The following is a 15,331-nucleotide window of genomic DNA, read 5'->3' as shown; positions in this document are numbered from 1 at the left end:
TTGCAGTAGGTTTTGCAACAGCAGATCAACGCTCACTGGAAGAGAAAGCACACAGAAAATTATACTCAAGATGTCTTCAATAGAATTCTCGGACTTCTCCAGTATGGCCACATAGAGATTTAACATTCAGGAGGCTATGAATTTGTCTTCCAAATTGGAGGATGAATTCGCTTAGATAGCTTGCCTCTCTAGCTCAACTTCACAGGGTGTCTAGTATATAGACAGTGGAGCGTCAACTCATATGACAGGAGTTAGAGAATACTTCTCCAACTATAAGGAGGAGCAAATGGACTTCCACATTTAGATGGGAAACAAGAGTAAATGTACTCCAGTTGGAGTAGGTACCATCAAGATTCAGAGGGAGTCAGGAGCAAGCACCAGTGTTACAGATGTGTTGCATGTACCCGGCTTAAGCATGAACCTTATTTCAGTGTCTCAGCTACAGGATAAGGGATATGATGTCCACTTTGTAGGGAAGAAGGTGTTCATAAAACACCAAAGCTGGAAGAAGGTGAAGCAGATTGGAGTTCGTAGCAACAGGTTGTACAAGTTGTAGCTCGATTCTCCAAAGGCACTAGTTAGCAGCAGCAGCAGTGATTGCAGTAGCAATGGGAGAGACCTAAAGGAGCTATGGGACAGGATAACAGGACATTTACACCACATAGCACTTAGGATGCTCAGGGAGATAGTAAACAACTATTCAAGAACTAGGCACAAAACATGATGATGTGTGCAAGGGGTGTGTACATGGGAAGTATGTTAAGGCAATGTTCCCAAGAAGTGACAGTAGATCAGATGATGTGTTACAACTTATACACTCAGATATTTGTGGTCCTATGTCCACTAGATCTCTCAGAGGGTACGAGTACTTCATCACAACGTTGCACGAAGCGAGGACACGAAAGCGTCACTTCCCAAAAATCTAGGAAGCGAAGCGCCTCAGAAGCATCTACTATATATTATATATTTTTTTGCATTTATATTCAAAAAAAGCATCCCAAATACCAAATTAGTTGTAGAAGACATGAAAACATGCATATTTTTACATAAATCAAGATAGATATGGCATCCATGATTCCATTGTACATCAATGATTAATTATTCGAGCATCAACCATCTAGATTCTAGCAATTACAAACATACATCAAATTTTTAAGCATATTATAAAACATAAAACATTCAGACAATAAAATCATCAAACATTCAACTTATCTAGCAAGTGAGCAACTGTCAACATTAGTCATGTCCAAAATTCAAATAATAATGTTTAAAAAATAGGTCACTTGGCCACCACCAAGACTCAAGTACACACTGAACTAGGAAGAGTAAGACAAAAAAGTTCAAATTCACAACAAGCCTACAAGTCTAATCTATGACAAAAGTAGTAAATTGTGAATATATCTACTAATCTCTCCTCCTTCCACCACGAATAGGACATGCGCCTCCACGTGGTGGCAATGAAGAAGATGGTTGCTCTGGAAGTTGTGGCCGTGACTATGGAACTGATGAAGATGAAGCCCCTGTTGTTGGTGTTGAAGCATGGAACCTGAAAACCAAGGGACCAGATGGGGGTGGCATCTCAACTCGATCATCATCATCCTGGATAAGAGCATCCTCCAATTGCTCTAATCGCAACACTCCATCCTCCAAATTGGGCTCCTCTGGATTTTTGTCCCAAAGCTTAAGGTCTTTATTAGTCTTTGCATCATCACAGTAATGGGACAACAATCGCAAGTTGTAGTGAAAATAAACCAAGCTCTTTGCCCAATGTAAATTTAACATGTTCCTTTTAACACTGTGGATGAAAGAACAAGAGCTCCAACACCTCTCTGTAGAAGAAGTGTTTACCACCTATGATAGCACCTGCAATGCCAAATTTTGTAGAAGTGAAGTAGCACCTCCATGCATGTTCCACCACTCAAGAGAAGAAAAATTCTCTCGATCTCTAATTGCATGCATGCTCCCAAATGGACCAATGCTAAGCATATAATTGCTCAAATGTTTTCATACCATGGCAACCTCCTCCTCATCAAGGACTAATTTATCCAATGCTTTCATATAACCAGATAGTGTTGGAAAATCAGAAAGGCAGTAAAGATTTTCTTAACCTTGATAATTACTTGTGATATTTCTTATTATTACGATTCTTTATGTCTTCTTTCTTTAGTTCATCAAGCAATTATCAAAAGCAACAGCACATAAAACAATAGACACCAAATGTAGGCACATGCCAGGGCAAAACCCCCCTCGAGGGCAAAACCCCCTCGAGGGGGGAAAAACCCAGTCAAGATAATTCTTCCTTTCAACAGTATTCTTTGAGACTCTTCACCCTAGACCAAGACTAGACCTTCCCTCCACACCAAGTCAACCTCCCAGAATTTCGACCTCTTCCCAGCAACTTCGACTATGCAGCAGCTTATGGCAACTAGCAGCTTCCAGCAACTGTGAAACTTGGAAGACTTTGATCTCCCAATCCAGGACACGAAACAAAGACAAAGAGAGAGAGAGAGAGAGACCAAAATTTCGATTTTCCTTGTCTCCTTAGACTTCCCCAAACTCACACTCACTTCGGCTTCCCGGCAACAGACTTTCCCAACTACAAGAGAACTTCACACTTCTGCCCAACAACAAGAGATTTCCGCACTTCTTCCTAGCAAATAGAGCATTTGAACTTGATGAGAGAATGATGATCCAAATGAATTCGATGACCTTCCTTTTATAGGCTTCTTGTGGGGTCGAATAGGGTCCTTAGGACAACTTGATCTTCTCTTAGGCCGACATGATGTGGAGGTTACATAATTCATATTTGACTCGATACTTAACCTTTTTACATGATTCAAAAGCCCAAGAAGGGTCTCTTTAAATGTACAATAACTATATAGACTCAGAATAAATCCTAGAAGTCCTCAATGGGGACTTTGACCTAAAACATTGTGACCCAAGCATGAAACCCATGCTTTAGTAAGTCACAATAATAATAATAAAATTTATTTTCTTTATTCTTTTGACAAGTACATTACATAATGATTCAAGTACATTATTGAAGACCGAACATAGTTAAATTTTCCAACACTCCCTCTTAACTAGGGAGGTATTCATAATGTACAAATACAATGGAAGATCTCAAACTATATGAACCATGAAGAATTTTAGGCACCGCAATGCCATGGACTAGATTCCTGACCAGGGCAATCTATCCAAACAGTCACTCAATAGTTTAGGCACCACAATGCCAAGGACTAGATTCCTGACCAAGGCAATCTATCCAGGTGGGACTAAGATGGACTCAAGCTTTCATCCCCTTTAGGTAACCTCAGGCTTACTTGCTAACCATCAACCCAAAATCCAGGTGTGTATCCAAAATAGAGCTCTTTGATTAACACCACCTTTCCAACTACAGACATCAACACAAACTGTCAGCCAAATGTCTTCCCAGGCAATGCTTGACTCATAAAGCCTCAATACCCCTTGATCCGACAGATCAAGAATGACCAATCTCTCCCAATCAAACTTGATTGGAAACCAACATGCTATCAAATCCTTCGAGAGATTCACCTATACAAACACAATCCCAATCAATAATATCCTTTCACATGCACATAATCAAATACAAACCTTCGAGGTCTTACAGACAGCAGATGTTGCTCTTCAACATTCTATAGTAGGACTATCAACCGAATTTTTGACAGAAGATTCCTCAAGCATATGTTTTACTTCCTAATTCACATGCACAAAACATATCCTCCGAAATTCATTCTTCAATTAATACCAAGCTATGCCCTCCCTCTCAACTAGGAAGCACCTCTTTATCTAGACTCCCTCTTAATCTTAGGGAGATCTCTTCTATTCATGCTTCCTCCGGGAGATTAGCTTCTTCTTTTTTGACATCGGAGAATCTTTTGTGGCTTCCAACCATTTCATCAGAGTTATCATCAACCTCATCATGCTTATCACATCAACGAGCATCTTCACCAAGTTGAAGATTGTGTGCATGCACAACTTAAATAACAAGTACAACCAAATCTATAGAAGCATGATGTTAGCCGTATCAAAATCACGGAAGCATTTCATTTGTATGCATATCAAATACCTAAACTCAATTACAAACAAGAGACATATACTCTTCAACATCTTTGCTAGGGACTTTGTTATACACCCTAGACTACTTCATAACAACATTCATTCCATCTAGGGTTTCAATGTGTCTTCCAAAGGTATGACATACCTTACTACAACATATAGCAAACCCTAGAAACAATTCACACAAATATAGATCTACAAAGCATCTAACAACCTTTCAAAATACATATGTTAGACTTCTCACTAGGGATTCATACAAATCCTAGATTTCATACAAAAGAATCAATCAAAGTCAATCACAGCTTAGTCATTAACTTGACCAGCTTCCACTAGGGTTAGTTCTAACCCCTAGATTTTCAATCAACCATCAAACAGTCACTAACATGACCAGCTACCACTAGGGTTAGTTTGCAAACCCTAGATTTCTGGCAATCATCAGACTCAACCAAAAATTCAAATTTCAACAATCTCTTCACAAATCTCAAATTATCATATAGTCAACATTCAGAGATTTCTACTTCAACTAAGGTTCAACTTCAAAACCCTAGAATTCCATTTTCACAAATTCAACAATCTTACACAGATCTCAAATCATCAAATTTCAGAGATTTTACTTTGACTCAGGTTTAACTCCAAAACCCTAGAATTCCACAATCTCAACAATCATTAAATACATAGATCTCAGATTGTTACATTACACACATTAGACAATGTCACTACTAGGATTTAACTGGAAAACCCTAGATTTTCATTTTCAACAATCACTTGATAGATTTCAAATTGTCACACACTAAATAGTTTAACTTCACTAGGGTTTAGCTATAACACCCTAGATTTCCAAATATCATCATCCTAGAATCTCAGACAAGGACTTCCATTAAATCCTAAAACTCATGACCATCAATGACTAGGTCAACACATATTTAGGAATTCATAACCATATATAAGCATATCATATGTCCAATAATATTAATACATCTGACCTAGACCAACCTAGGATTTCAACCAAAGGACATAACTATATATGCCTAGATTTCATCATCATGCAAATACATTTCATATCATGTGTTAGACAAACCCAACTTCATAAAATATCAATAAGAGTTAGACTCACAACCATCTTGATTACACTAGGGTTTGATGAGACAAACACATACATACCAAGTAAATCAATTCTAAGACAATATAAGGGCCTTGCTCATTCATTCCACCAAACCCTAATGAGTTAGGGTTCCAATGTAGAACACACATTCCATCAAACCCTAATGAGCTAAGGTTCCAATGTAGAACACACATTCCACCAAACCTTAATGAGCTAGGGTTCCGATGTAGAAACATAGCAAACCTTACATTACCAAAATTTCAAAGGTTTCGGGATTTTAGACTGTTATCACTTAACCCTAATAAGTTAGGATTTTTTTATCATACCAAAATCCCAAACAAGACATCATCAATCAAACTTCAACTAGCATTTCACAATATCCCTAAGCAGCGCAGGATTTCAGACATTCACATTAACATATCCTTTGGTTAGGGTTTTGTAGAACCTATCTAGGGTTCTACCAAAACAATTAAGAGTGGGCTGGGTAGATTTATCAAGAGATGAATCACCTAAACAAGAATCATTGAGATTCAATACAGCTAGTCATAACAAAGTTAGTAATAGGTCATCAAATAAATAATCCTTTCAATCAATGTATTCAAAGCGTACCTTTATTTCTTGACTAACCTTGCCTTGAGAGATCCTCCTTGTAGATGTTTTCCTAATCAAGACAATAGAGGGAGAAAAGTGATCAGTATTTGATATAATCAAACTAAATGAGTACATGAACCCAAAACTGAAAAGACATGAGATACTTATCTTTGGGAGTTGTTGAGGGCTCCCTCCAAAACTTGAGGGAAACCTACAATCTTAAAACAATACAAAAATGTCTTTTCCAAAATATGTTAAAAACCTATAAATTCTAAAACATATAAAACAAGATATGTAAAGCTACAAGCAAAGGACTTAATAGTGTAAGTCCCTAATGTCGAGTTCTTCAGGCTTGACTTTCTTTGAGTCTCCTTCCACAACAAGGTTGGCTTGATCTCTTCCTCTCTTCTTATTCTTTGGATTCTCTGGACAGTCACTTTTGTCGTGACCCTTTTATGACATTGATAGCACTCTATCTTGGACATGTCAACTTTCTTCCTTGGCCCCTTTGATCACTTTCCTTTATGATGAGCAACATAAGCATTTGATACTCCTTCAGGATTAGCAACCATTGAGATCCTTAATTCTTCTTGACTACAGGCGGTCCATAATTCTTCAAAGGTGGGAGCTACCTTCCAACTGTTGAGACCTGCAGCAAATGCACCCCAAGAGGGTGGCAATTCTAGTAGAGCAGTGATCACAAGTTCTTTGTCATGAACAATTTCATCGATGGCTAAGAGATCGTCCCTGAGTCTAGCTATCTTCACAAAGAAACTTGCCACAGTATCCTCTTTATTCATCTTCGTAGTGCTCAGCTCATTCTTCAAACTTGCTACTTGAGCAATGTTCTTAATAGTAAAAAGCTTCAACGAGGCTTCATACATCCCCTGAGCATGATCGATGTTAGCTATGAATGGGACAAGATTGTCTTTTATCCCTTCTACCATCAGAGTCATAGCCACCAATTCTAAATCCCTGAATTTCGCTTTGTCGACATCACTGGCTTCTTTTGTAGGCTTCTTTACATTTCCTTTTACCAAATCCAACACCTTGTTCTTCTCGAGGATTAGGTCAATCCTCTTCTTCCAAGATCTGAAGTTAGATGCTCCTTCAAGTTTGTTCTCACCCTTGATTGAGTTAGACATCCTCCTTGAATATAATAGAATCCTTCCCTGAGATAGTGCATCTGAATGAATCTGCATTTTTCTTTCTTTTTCACCAAACCTCTAATACCATGTTGGAAAATCAGAAACGCAGTAAAGATTTTCTTAACCTTGATAATTACTTGTGATATTTCTTATTATTACGATTCTTTATATCTTCTTTCTTTAGTTCATCAAGCGATTACCAAAGGCAGCAGCACATAAAACAATAGACAATAGATGTAGGCACATGCCAGGGCAAAACCCCTCTCGAGGGGAAAACCCAATCAAGATAATTCTTCCTTTCAATAGTATTCTTTGAGACTCTTCACCCTAGACCAAACTAGACCTTCCCTCCACACCAAGTCAGCCTCCCAGAATTTCGACCTCTTCCCAACAACTCCAACTATGCAACAGATTATGGCAACTGGCAACTTCCGGCAACTGTGAAACTTGGAAGACTTCGATCTCCCAATCCAAGACACGAAACAGAGAGAGAGAGAGAAACAACAAAATTTCGATTTTCCTTCTCTCCTTAGACTTCCCCAAACTCGCACTCACTTCAGCTTCCCAGCAACAAACTTTCCCAACTACAAGAGAATTTCGCACTTCTGCCCAGCAACAAGAGATTTTTGTACTTCTTCCCAACAAATAGAGAATTCAAACTTGATGAGAGAATGATGATCCAAATGAATTCGATGACCTTCCTTTTATAGGCTTCTTGTGGGGTCGAATAGGGTCCTTAGGCCGACATGATGTGGAGGTTACAAAATTCATATTTGACTCAATACTTAACCTTTTTACATGATTCAAAAGCCCAAGAAGGGTCTCTTTAAATGTACAATAACTATATAGACTCAGAGTAAATCCTAGAAGTCCTCAATGGGGACTGTGACCTAAAACATGGTGACCCAAGCATGAAACCCATGCTTTAATAAGTCACAATAATAATAATAATAATTTTCTTTATTCTTTTGACAAGTACATCACATAATGACTCAAGTACATTAGTGAAGAAAGCCATGATGGATGATAGTATTTAGGTGTCAGTACATATCTTAAGGCATGCAATGGAACGTTTAGCATATCTCATCGTTTTTCCACCTCTGCACGAATATAATTGTACAAGGTGATATCTCTAGGTTCAACAATGTCTTTAATATGCCCCAACATGCTATACATTTGCTCATTCACCTCCCTAGTTATTGGTCGATCTGAATCTGCAAACTTGATCATGTAATAAATTGGTTTGGTGAATTGCAAAACATATTTAACCTGTGACCAAAAGTACATGTAAAGAATAGTGTCCTTGGCTACAATAGCACCATCTCTATCAGTGTTAATGTCCTCCCATGATTCAGAGGTCACCATATTAGTTAGAGCTTGTATCACCTTGACTAGTCGCCTAAAGGTGAGGTAATAACTTGCAAATCTTGTTTTTGCAAGTTTAAGCAACTGCAACTTGGAGTAAGTGCCATAAAAGTAGTTTACCATTGTATGCCTTGTGATAAATTTAATGAGTTGCTTCCCTCTCTTGTAAAGCTCATTAATCCATCCACATTCTTTATGCTTCACAATATCATGCATCAAAAGGTTCAATGTGTGCACCAAGCACCCAGACCAAAAGATGTGTGGATGAGTACGCTCAATAATTTTTCCTGTTGCCTTACAATTTGCTACATTATCAATGATCACTTAAACCACATTATTAGGACCAACATCTTTGATTGATTGCAATAGGAGATCTACAATGTTTTGGGAAGTTGCACTAACGGAGGAGGAGTCATGACATGTAATAAATACTGCACCATTAGCAGAAACACCAAGAATATTTATCAAATGTTGGTTTCTAATATTTGTCCACCCATCTGAAACAATGGATACCCCACAATCCACCCACTCATTTGTAAAACATGTCAAATATGTTTGAACCTTTGCTTTTTCTCTTTCTAATAACATTGTTCTAGCTTTCTCATAGTTGGGCCTCTTGTATCCATTTGGGGCTTCATTGATGGCCTTAACCATATCATGCCAATAGGGAGAGTGAAGCACATTGAATTGTACACCGTAAGCACAAAGAAATCGGACTATCTTTCCATCCACATCATCCCCCCAGCAACATTCAGGAAATCCCCTATTGTTCTTCTACTTCTAGAGGTTGCAGAAGTACCATGACGAGATGAGCTACCAAATCTAGAGGTTGCACTTGATTCAGACTGAGTTTTTTGTTTCTTTTTTTTTGTTGTGCAATCTCCTCTATTTTGATGTATTTTCTTCTTTGTTCAGTTGAAACGTTTGGGCAAATTTGTATCCCGACGGTACCCTTTTTGTCATCACTATCCAACACCCCACAAAGATGCCTCCTCACACGAGTATATGAACCACTATATGGTTTTCCTCCATGACAACCATGAGGGCACAAAAACTTGTAACTTCCACCACCTTTTCCCCCTTCGAATTTGGTCACATAGTTCCACAAGGGTGTCAATGCAGCTTTCCCCTCTAGTGTTTCAGTGTTCTCTTCAGGTTCATCCCCTTCCTCTTCAAACCCTTCCTCCTCATCATACATTGGATCACTCATATGGGGACCACTATCCTCTTGTTCTTCTTCCCTTCTATTCCTACTCCCCCTTGCCATCATGAAAACCAAAAGTGAAATGATACATAGAAGCCAAAAGAACACCATCTTGGAATATGAATATAGGTGGTGGACAACCTGCAATTAAATAAGCAAGAAGAAAGAATGGGAAAGAGTAGGAGAGGAAGGAGAAAAAATACAAACAACAATGACAGAAAAATGAGGGAGTTTGGGGTTTGCACTTACCTCTTTAGCTCTTGTAAATGGAAGCCCTTCTTTACTCCAAGCTCCTCCTCCACTACTCCTAGCTCCTTCTTCTTCACTCCTCCAAGCTCTCCTCAAGTCTCTCTTCTCCAAACTCCCTTCTCCTCTCTTTCTCCTCTTTTCTCCAAGCTCTCTTCTCCTCTCTTCTCCAAGCTCTCCAAAAATAAAAGAGTGAGGAAATGAGAGGAGAAAAGGACTGTTATTCCCCTCATTCGTTTCCCTAACCCAAGCTAAACCCACCCCAACCATAGTTAAGAAAAAATAAAATAAAATAAAAAACATATTTGTGGGTCTGACCCGCGAAACCTCCTGGCAGGCATTAGAACCGCTCGGGATCCTCCCAGAATCGCCCCTAATCCACGGCAGATCCAATGTCAGAGCTGCGGTTCGGACATCCGGAATTACGGATCGGGCCGGCACAGTTCCAACAGTCCAAGAACTGTGTTTTCCGGCCCAGTCCGCGATTCCGAAGCCAGATCGTCCACTGATCCGTACGGGTTGTGATTCTGACTTTTGATCCAGGGGGGGTATTTCCTGCAACACTGGTCATAACAAATCATCATCAACTGGTTCATTGTCACATATGGGCATGACATCAAATATTCATCAAAGGTTAGTGTCATATAATTAGATTAGTTGACAAGTGTATCTACAAGAATTATAATCACAACATCACTTCTTTATCATATTACTCAACCATCAAGACAGGGCATCCAATTTTACCACATTTCAAAATTACTAAGCTTATCAAAACCTAACCAAGGTCACTAAGAAGATCATGAATATCAATCTTATTGTTACACTTTTATCATCAAGGTTACCATGCCGATCCCAAGCATTATCAATAGTATCAAGTTTCCATATATCAAAAACAATGTATCTAGCATGCTTCAGGAAATCCATCATGTAAAATACTTGCCAAATATCAAGAGCGCCAGTATATGACATGCGTCAAAAATCAAACTTACTTTCATATGCATGCATGAGTCATTTATGAAGGTAATATTCTTGACATACCTTAGGGCTTAACTTGCCATTCAATCTTGCAGCTAAATCAATATACTATACATACCTTGTAGTATTCATATACCTGTGCAACTTGTAACACTTATTTGTCATTGGCAGTTGTAGTACTTGCATATTGTAATTTTCGGATGCTACTTTGCAAACTTTCCTCAAGTACTTCTTTCTTTTTCCAACACCAACTCTTGTCTTCCTGTACTAGCTCTCTTTTCCTGCACCTTAGATGATCCTCAAGAAGGATCTACGTATCACATCTTATCTAGGGGTTAGAAGTATTTACATACTCAAATATTCATGCAAGAAGTATAAAACAATAAATCAAAACAAGAATAGTGTCACAAAGAAGTAACATAAATCTAAAAAGGTACTTATCTTTAACGAGAGGAGATCAACACCCTCTTGAATGAGCCTTCAAGAGTTAATATTGTCCATTATCCATGCAACCAGGCCTAATTGAGGTTAGCCCAACTAGGTTTACGCTTAAATCTGTCACAAGTGCTATAACAACTTCTCATTAATCATGCTAGGGTTTTAAAACTGCAAAACTCAAGCCTTTATCTTATCCCAGGGTTTCTTCCAAACCCTAACCTCATGATATCCATTAAACCCTAATAACCAAATTGCCTAGGGTTTCCTTCAAACCCTATCATTTTTTTAGGTCTCCTCCATCTTCTCTTGCTTCTATCGCAGGTGTCTTCTCAGGGGTGATCTCAATGACTTTTCTTCAGCCCAACTCTGATACCATGTTAATTTTTCGTAGGGCTATATTGTTTTTTGCTTTGATTATTGCATTTCATTATTTACATTTTGAATTCACCCAACAACATCATAATATCATTAGCAGCATATGCAATTATATAGAAAGAACAATATCATTATCAATGTAGCGGAACATAAAGGAACAATAGAAGAAAAGAATTCACACACAGAGACACGAGAATTGGTCAAAGACAAGGGAAAAACCCTACAAGGGGGAAAACCCTTTCAAATTCTCCTTCTTATTAGATTGTCATAAAATGTTTAGCAAAGAGAGAGTACAATAATCCATTTCTTCATTCACAAGACTATCCAGCAAGAATAACCAAACCATATCCCAGAGATGAACCCAGCAATAATACTAGACAAAATCATGATTCAGAAGCCTGCGGCCAACTGTCAACATTTGCGGTCAACTAACGAAACATGTGGTCCACTGTCAAATGAAACCCTAGGTCCCAGTCACACAGAGGAAGTGTCATGCATGTAGCTGGAGGTTTCCGACCTCACGGATAGGCTTGTATGCATGCAGTTGGAGCCAAAAAATTCTTGTGTCAACCCTACAGCTGGAAACCAAAAACCCTAATTCACACATGCGAGCTAGGACCCTGCAATTTATGACCTTTGTGAACCAATTTCCCGCGAACCAACTTCAGACCTATGTAAGCCAAACCAAAGAAAGAAGAATGATTGATGATCTCCAAATAAGGGTCACTTGACTTCTATTTATAGCCATCCAAGTGTGTCCAATTTCTCTTTTGGGCCAACCTATCATTTTGTACACATGAGGGTTTCCATATTAAAAATATATTTTTCCTTAACCAAATTAAATTCTTCCAAGGGGCTAGAAGGGGTCTTTCTCGATGAGGAAGATTGTCCAATGTAGGGAATTTGTCCCTGAGCTGCCAAATTAACGTTTTGTTTCTCCTAAACTAATTTGACTCTCTCCACACATATGACCCATTTCTACTGGAGAGCTCCCCTCTTTGACCTCTTCTTGGTCCCTCAAGCTCATGCATTCCACTCCCTTTTGACCACATCCACTATATTTTATTGTTTTTTACTTTTTCATCTGGATTTATCTTTATCTTGACTAGGTCTTCCCTCATGTGGACAAAATTTAGTTATTTACCACTTGCATTGAGCATCTAGTTTTGATTAGCACATGGATTATATTTAATGGTTTATGTAAGGAAGGCTCTCTCACCCATTTCACTTGTTATAGAATACAAAAAATATAAAAATATATATTTTTCAAGCATTTCTGCTAGGTTTTCTTCTTTCTTATTTGTTTTTAAAGAATATTGTCAAAGGGTTTTCAGCACTTCTCTTCTTTAAGTAGCAAAGTTGACAGCAAGGGTAAGAGTTTAAGGAAAGTATGTGTCAACTACCTTCTATTTTTATTTTTATTGCAGTTTATTTGGCATATTAGTATCAAAATGTCATTGTGATTTTATACTTCAAAATTTCGTTTATTTTCATTATGTTAATGGCAATTTTATATGTATTTGAATTTTGATCTAACCCTCTTGGAGAAATGTATAGTATTGGAAGCCATTTTTTCCTTGCAGAACCTTATCTATGCCCTACGGTAGAAGACAGCTCAAAACAAGAAAAAGGGGGCATGTCAAAGAAAGGGGATAATTCATACCAAATCAAAGTTAAATTAATTCTTTGTTTTTTCGATCCAAGTAATTTTTCTTTCATTCATTTCGAAATTTGGCAGTAAATTTAGGTATTAAATCAAATCTTCAGATAGTTTGCTACCTGTGATGCTAACAAATTTAAATAAGCCATACATATTATGATTTTTCTCTAACTCACATTCTAAAGATTTAAATGAATGGGGTAAATACATGCTTACTTAATCAAAATCTTGTGGAATATGCAATTTTCCTATACATTTTAGCTTGCTGACTTTTGCTTTAAACTCTGCAATCAATGGTTCTAAGCTTGCTGATATGATTTTAAATAGTAATAATTTCTGCACTATTTTCCTTGCTGCCCACACACATAACAGCTCAATAATAGGTGAATATTAACTAAAAATTAAGGCTAAAACCATGATATAAGATCGCTGATAAACATTGTTGACAATATGAAATTTTTGGAGTTAATTTCCTTTAATTTCTAGCAGTTTCTTAAAAACTTTCTTGGCTGGTTTCATGTTCAGATTTACAATTTCATTGTTATCTAAGCATAATATGTTATAAATGATCTTGAACACATGGGTCTGTGAAGACAGTAATTTTTATTTAAAGCACTCTTAATTTCCAGCAGCAAATTTTTCTCTTGATGACCATGGAATATTAACACTTACAAATCTGCAATTTATGTCTCAATTGTTAATTTCAACAAGCATCATTTCTTTTTTTTCCAGGAGAAAATCAGGGTGGCTCCACCCGAAGGGACCACAACCCCCGGCCAAACTAATCCAAGCCTGACCCCGAGGGCATCGAGGAGAATTGTACCCATAACCTCCCAATGGCAAGGTGCTTTAGCAATGGGACTTCTACCAATTAAGCTAACCCTCGGGGCTAGCAAGTATCATTTCACATTTCACTTCATGAATTGAAATTAAGTTGAGAATAATTTTCATATGCACACATTTTTAAAGTGAACAATGCAATACTCTTTTGTGGTGTATGGTGATTGGCATATTTTTCATGACATGTGAGTACATTTAGTAAAAGAAATTTACATAACAAATTTTATAGGATGTCAAATGTGATTTACTCTTTTGATTTTTTGGAATAATTCATATTTAAATGAGACATGCTTTCGTTTTGTGTATGACACTTATTTCTAATACATGAGCAACGTTCTCTCATTTAATCCATGTTTAAAAAATAACAACACACGATTGTGCACTGCAATAATCAAGCTACTTGTGCTCACAGGAATATCATAAAATCAAAACAAGTGATCACCAAACACCTTTACCGTGAGATTGTCTTGTCCTTGCTTCCATTACTACCCCTTTGTCCAATTTGGGCTTTATTTCAGATAGCATTGTAAGTAGCGATTTAATCTCAAAAAATAAGCATTTGGTTGTGAATTAGCTTTGCTTAGTTATTGTTTCCCTAATTTACCAACCACAAAAATAGAACCTAGGATAAGCCCAAGGGATTCTCCCTTTGGCTTGGTTCTTTCCAACCCTGAAGTGAGGAGTGAGCCATCCAAGTGACAATTGGTGGCTTTACTTAGAGGTTGTCTCAAGCATTCCATTTGAGTGAGGTTAGACTTTCCCTCTAGGGTGCAAGAGCTAACAAGTACCATCCTCAAAATGAGGGGAAGTGCCTGGTGGGCTTCCCCAGGAAATGCATTATGCGGAAAAATTAAATAAATAAATAATAACTTACCAATCAAATATAATTGCCTCAAGTTAAGATTCATGATGTTTTTTTAAAAAGATACCTAACCTAACAATAAGAGATCAAAAACATTCCATCCATTTTGTTATATTTTCTATACTTCATAAGCAAATATGTATGTTCCACCAAGACTCTAAGATGGGGAGATGCATAGGGTGGACGTGTGGGAGCACCCTCAAATTTTAGCGAAATTTAGGGGGAATGGGGGGAACGTCAAGGTATATATATATATATATATATATATATATATATGGGGAGATGCACAAGGTAGACATGTGGGAGTACCCTCAAAAACTAAATAAATAAATAATAACTTACCAATCAAATATAATTGCCTCAAGTTAAGATTCATGATGTTTTTTTTTTAAAATACCTAACCTAACAATAAGAGATCAAAAACATTCCATCCATTTTGTTATAT

General features: G+C 37.5%; 1 protein-coding gene across 1 annotated transcript in view; it reads right to left on the bottom strand.

Moving 5' to 3' along the window:
- The window catches only part of LOC149238336 (14 kDa zinc-binding protein-like), a 158,722-nt gene that overhangs the window by 71,248 nt on the left and 72,143 nt on the right, over positions 1 to 15,331 (bottom strand). The gene's annotated exons all lie outside the window — the stretch shown is intronic.

Source organism: Pinus tabuliformis, chromosome 8, assembly GCF_031772625.1.
Source record: "Pinus tabuliformis cultivar Carrire ecotype Pingquan chromosome 8, CPIR1, whole genome shotgun sequence".
Taxonomy (NCBI): Eukaryota; Viridiplantae; Streptophyta; class Pinopsida; order Pinales; family Pinaceae; genus Pinus; species Pinus tabuliformis.
The sequence above is the reverse complement of the archived record's forward strand: the minus strand, read 5'-3'. Positions and strand labels throughout refer to the sequence as shown.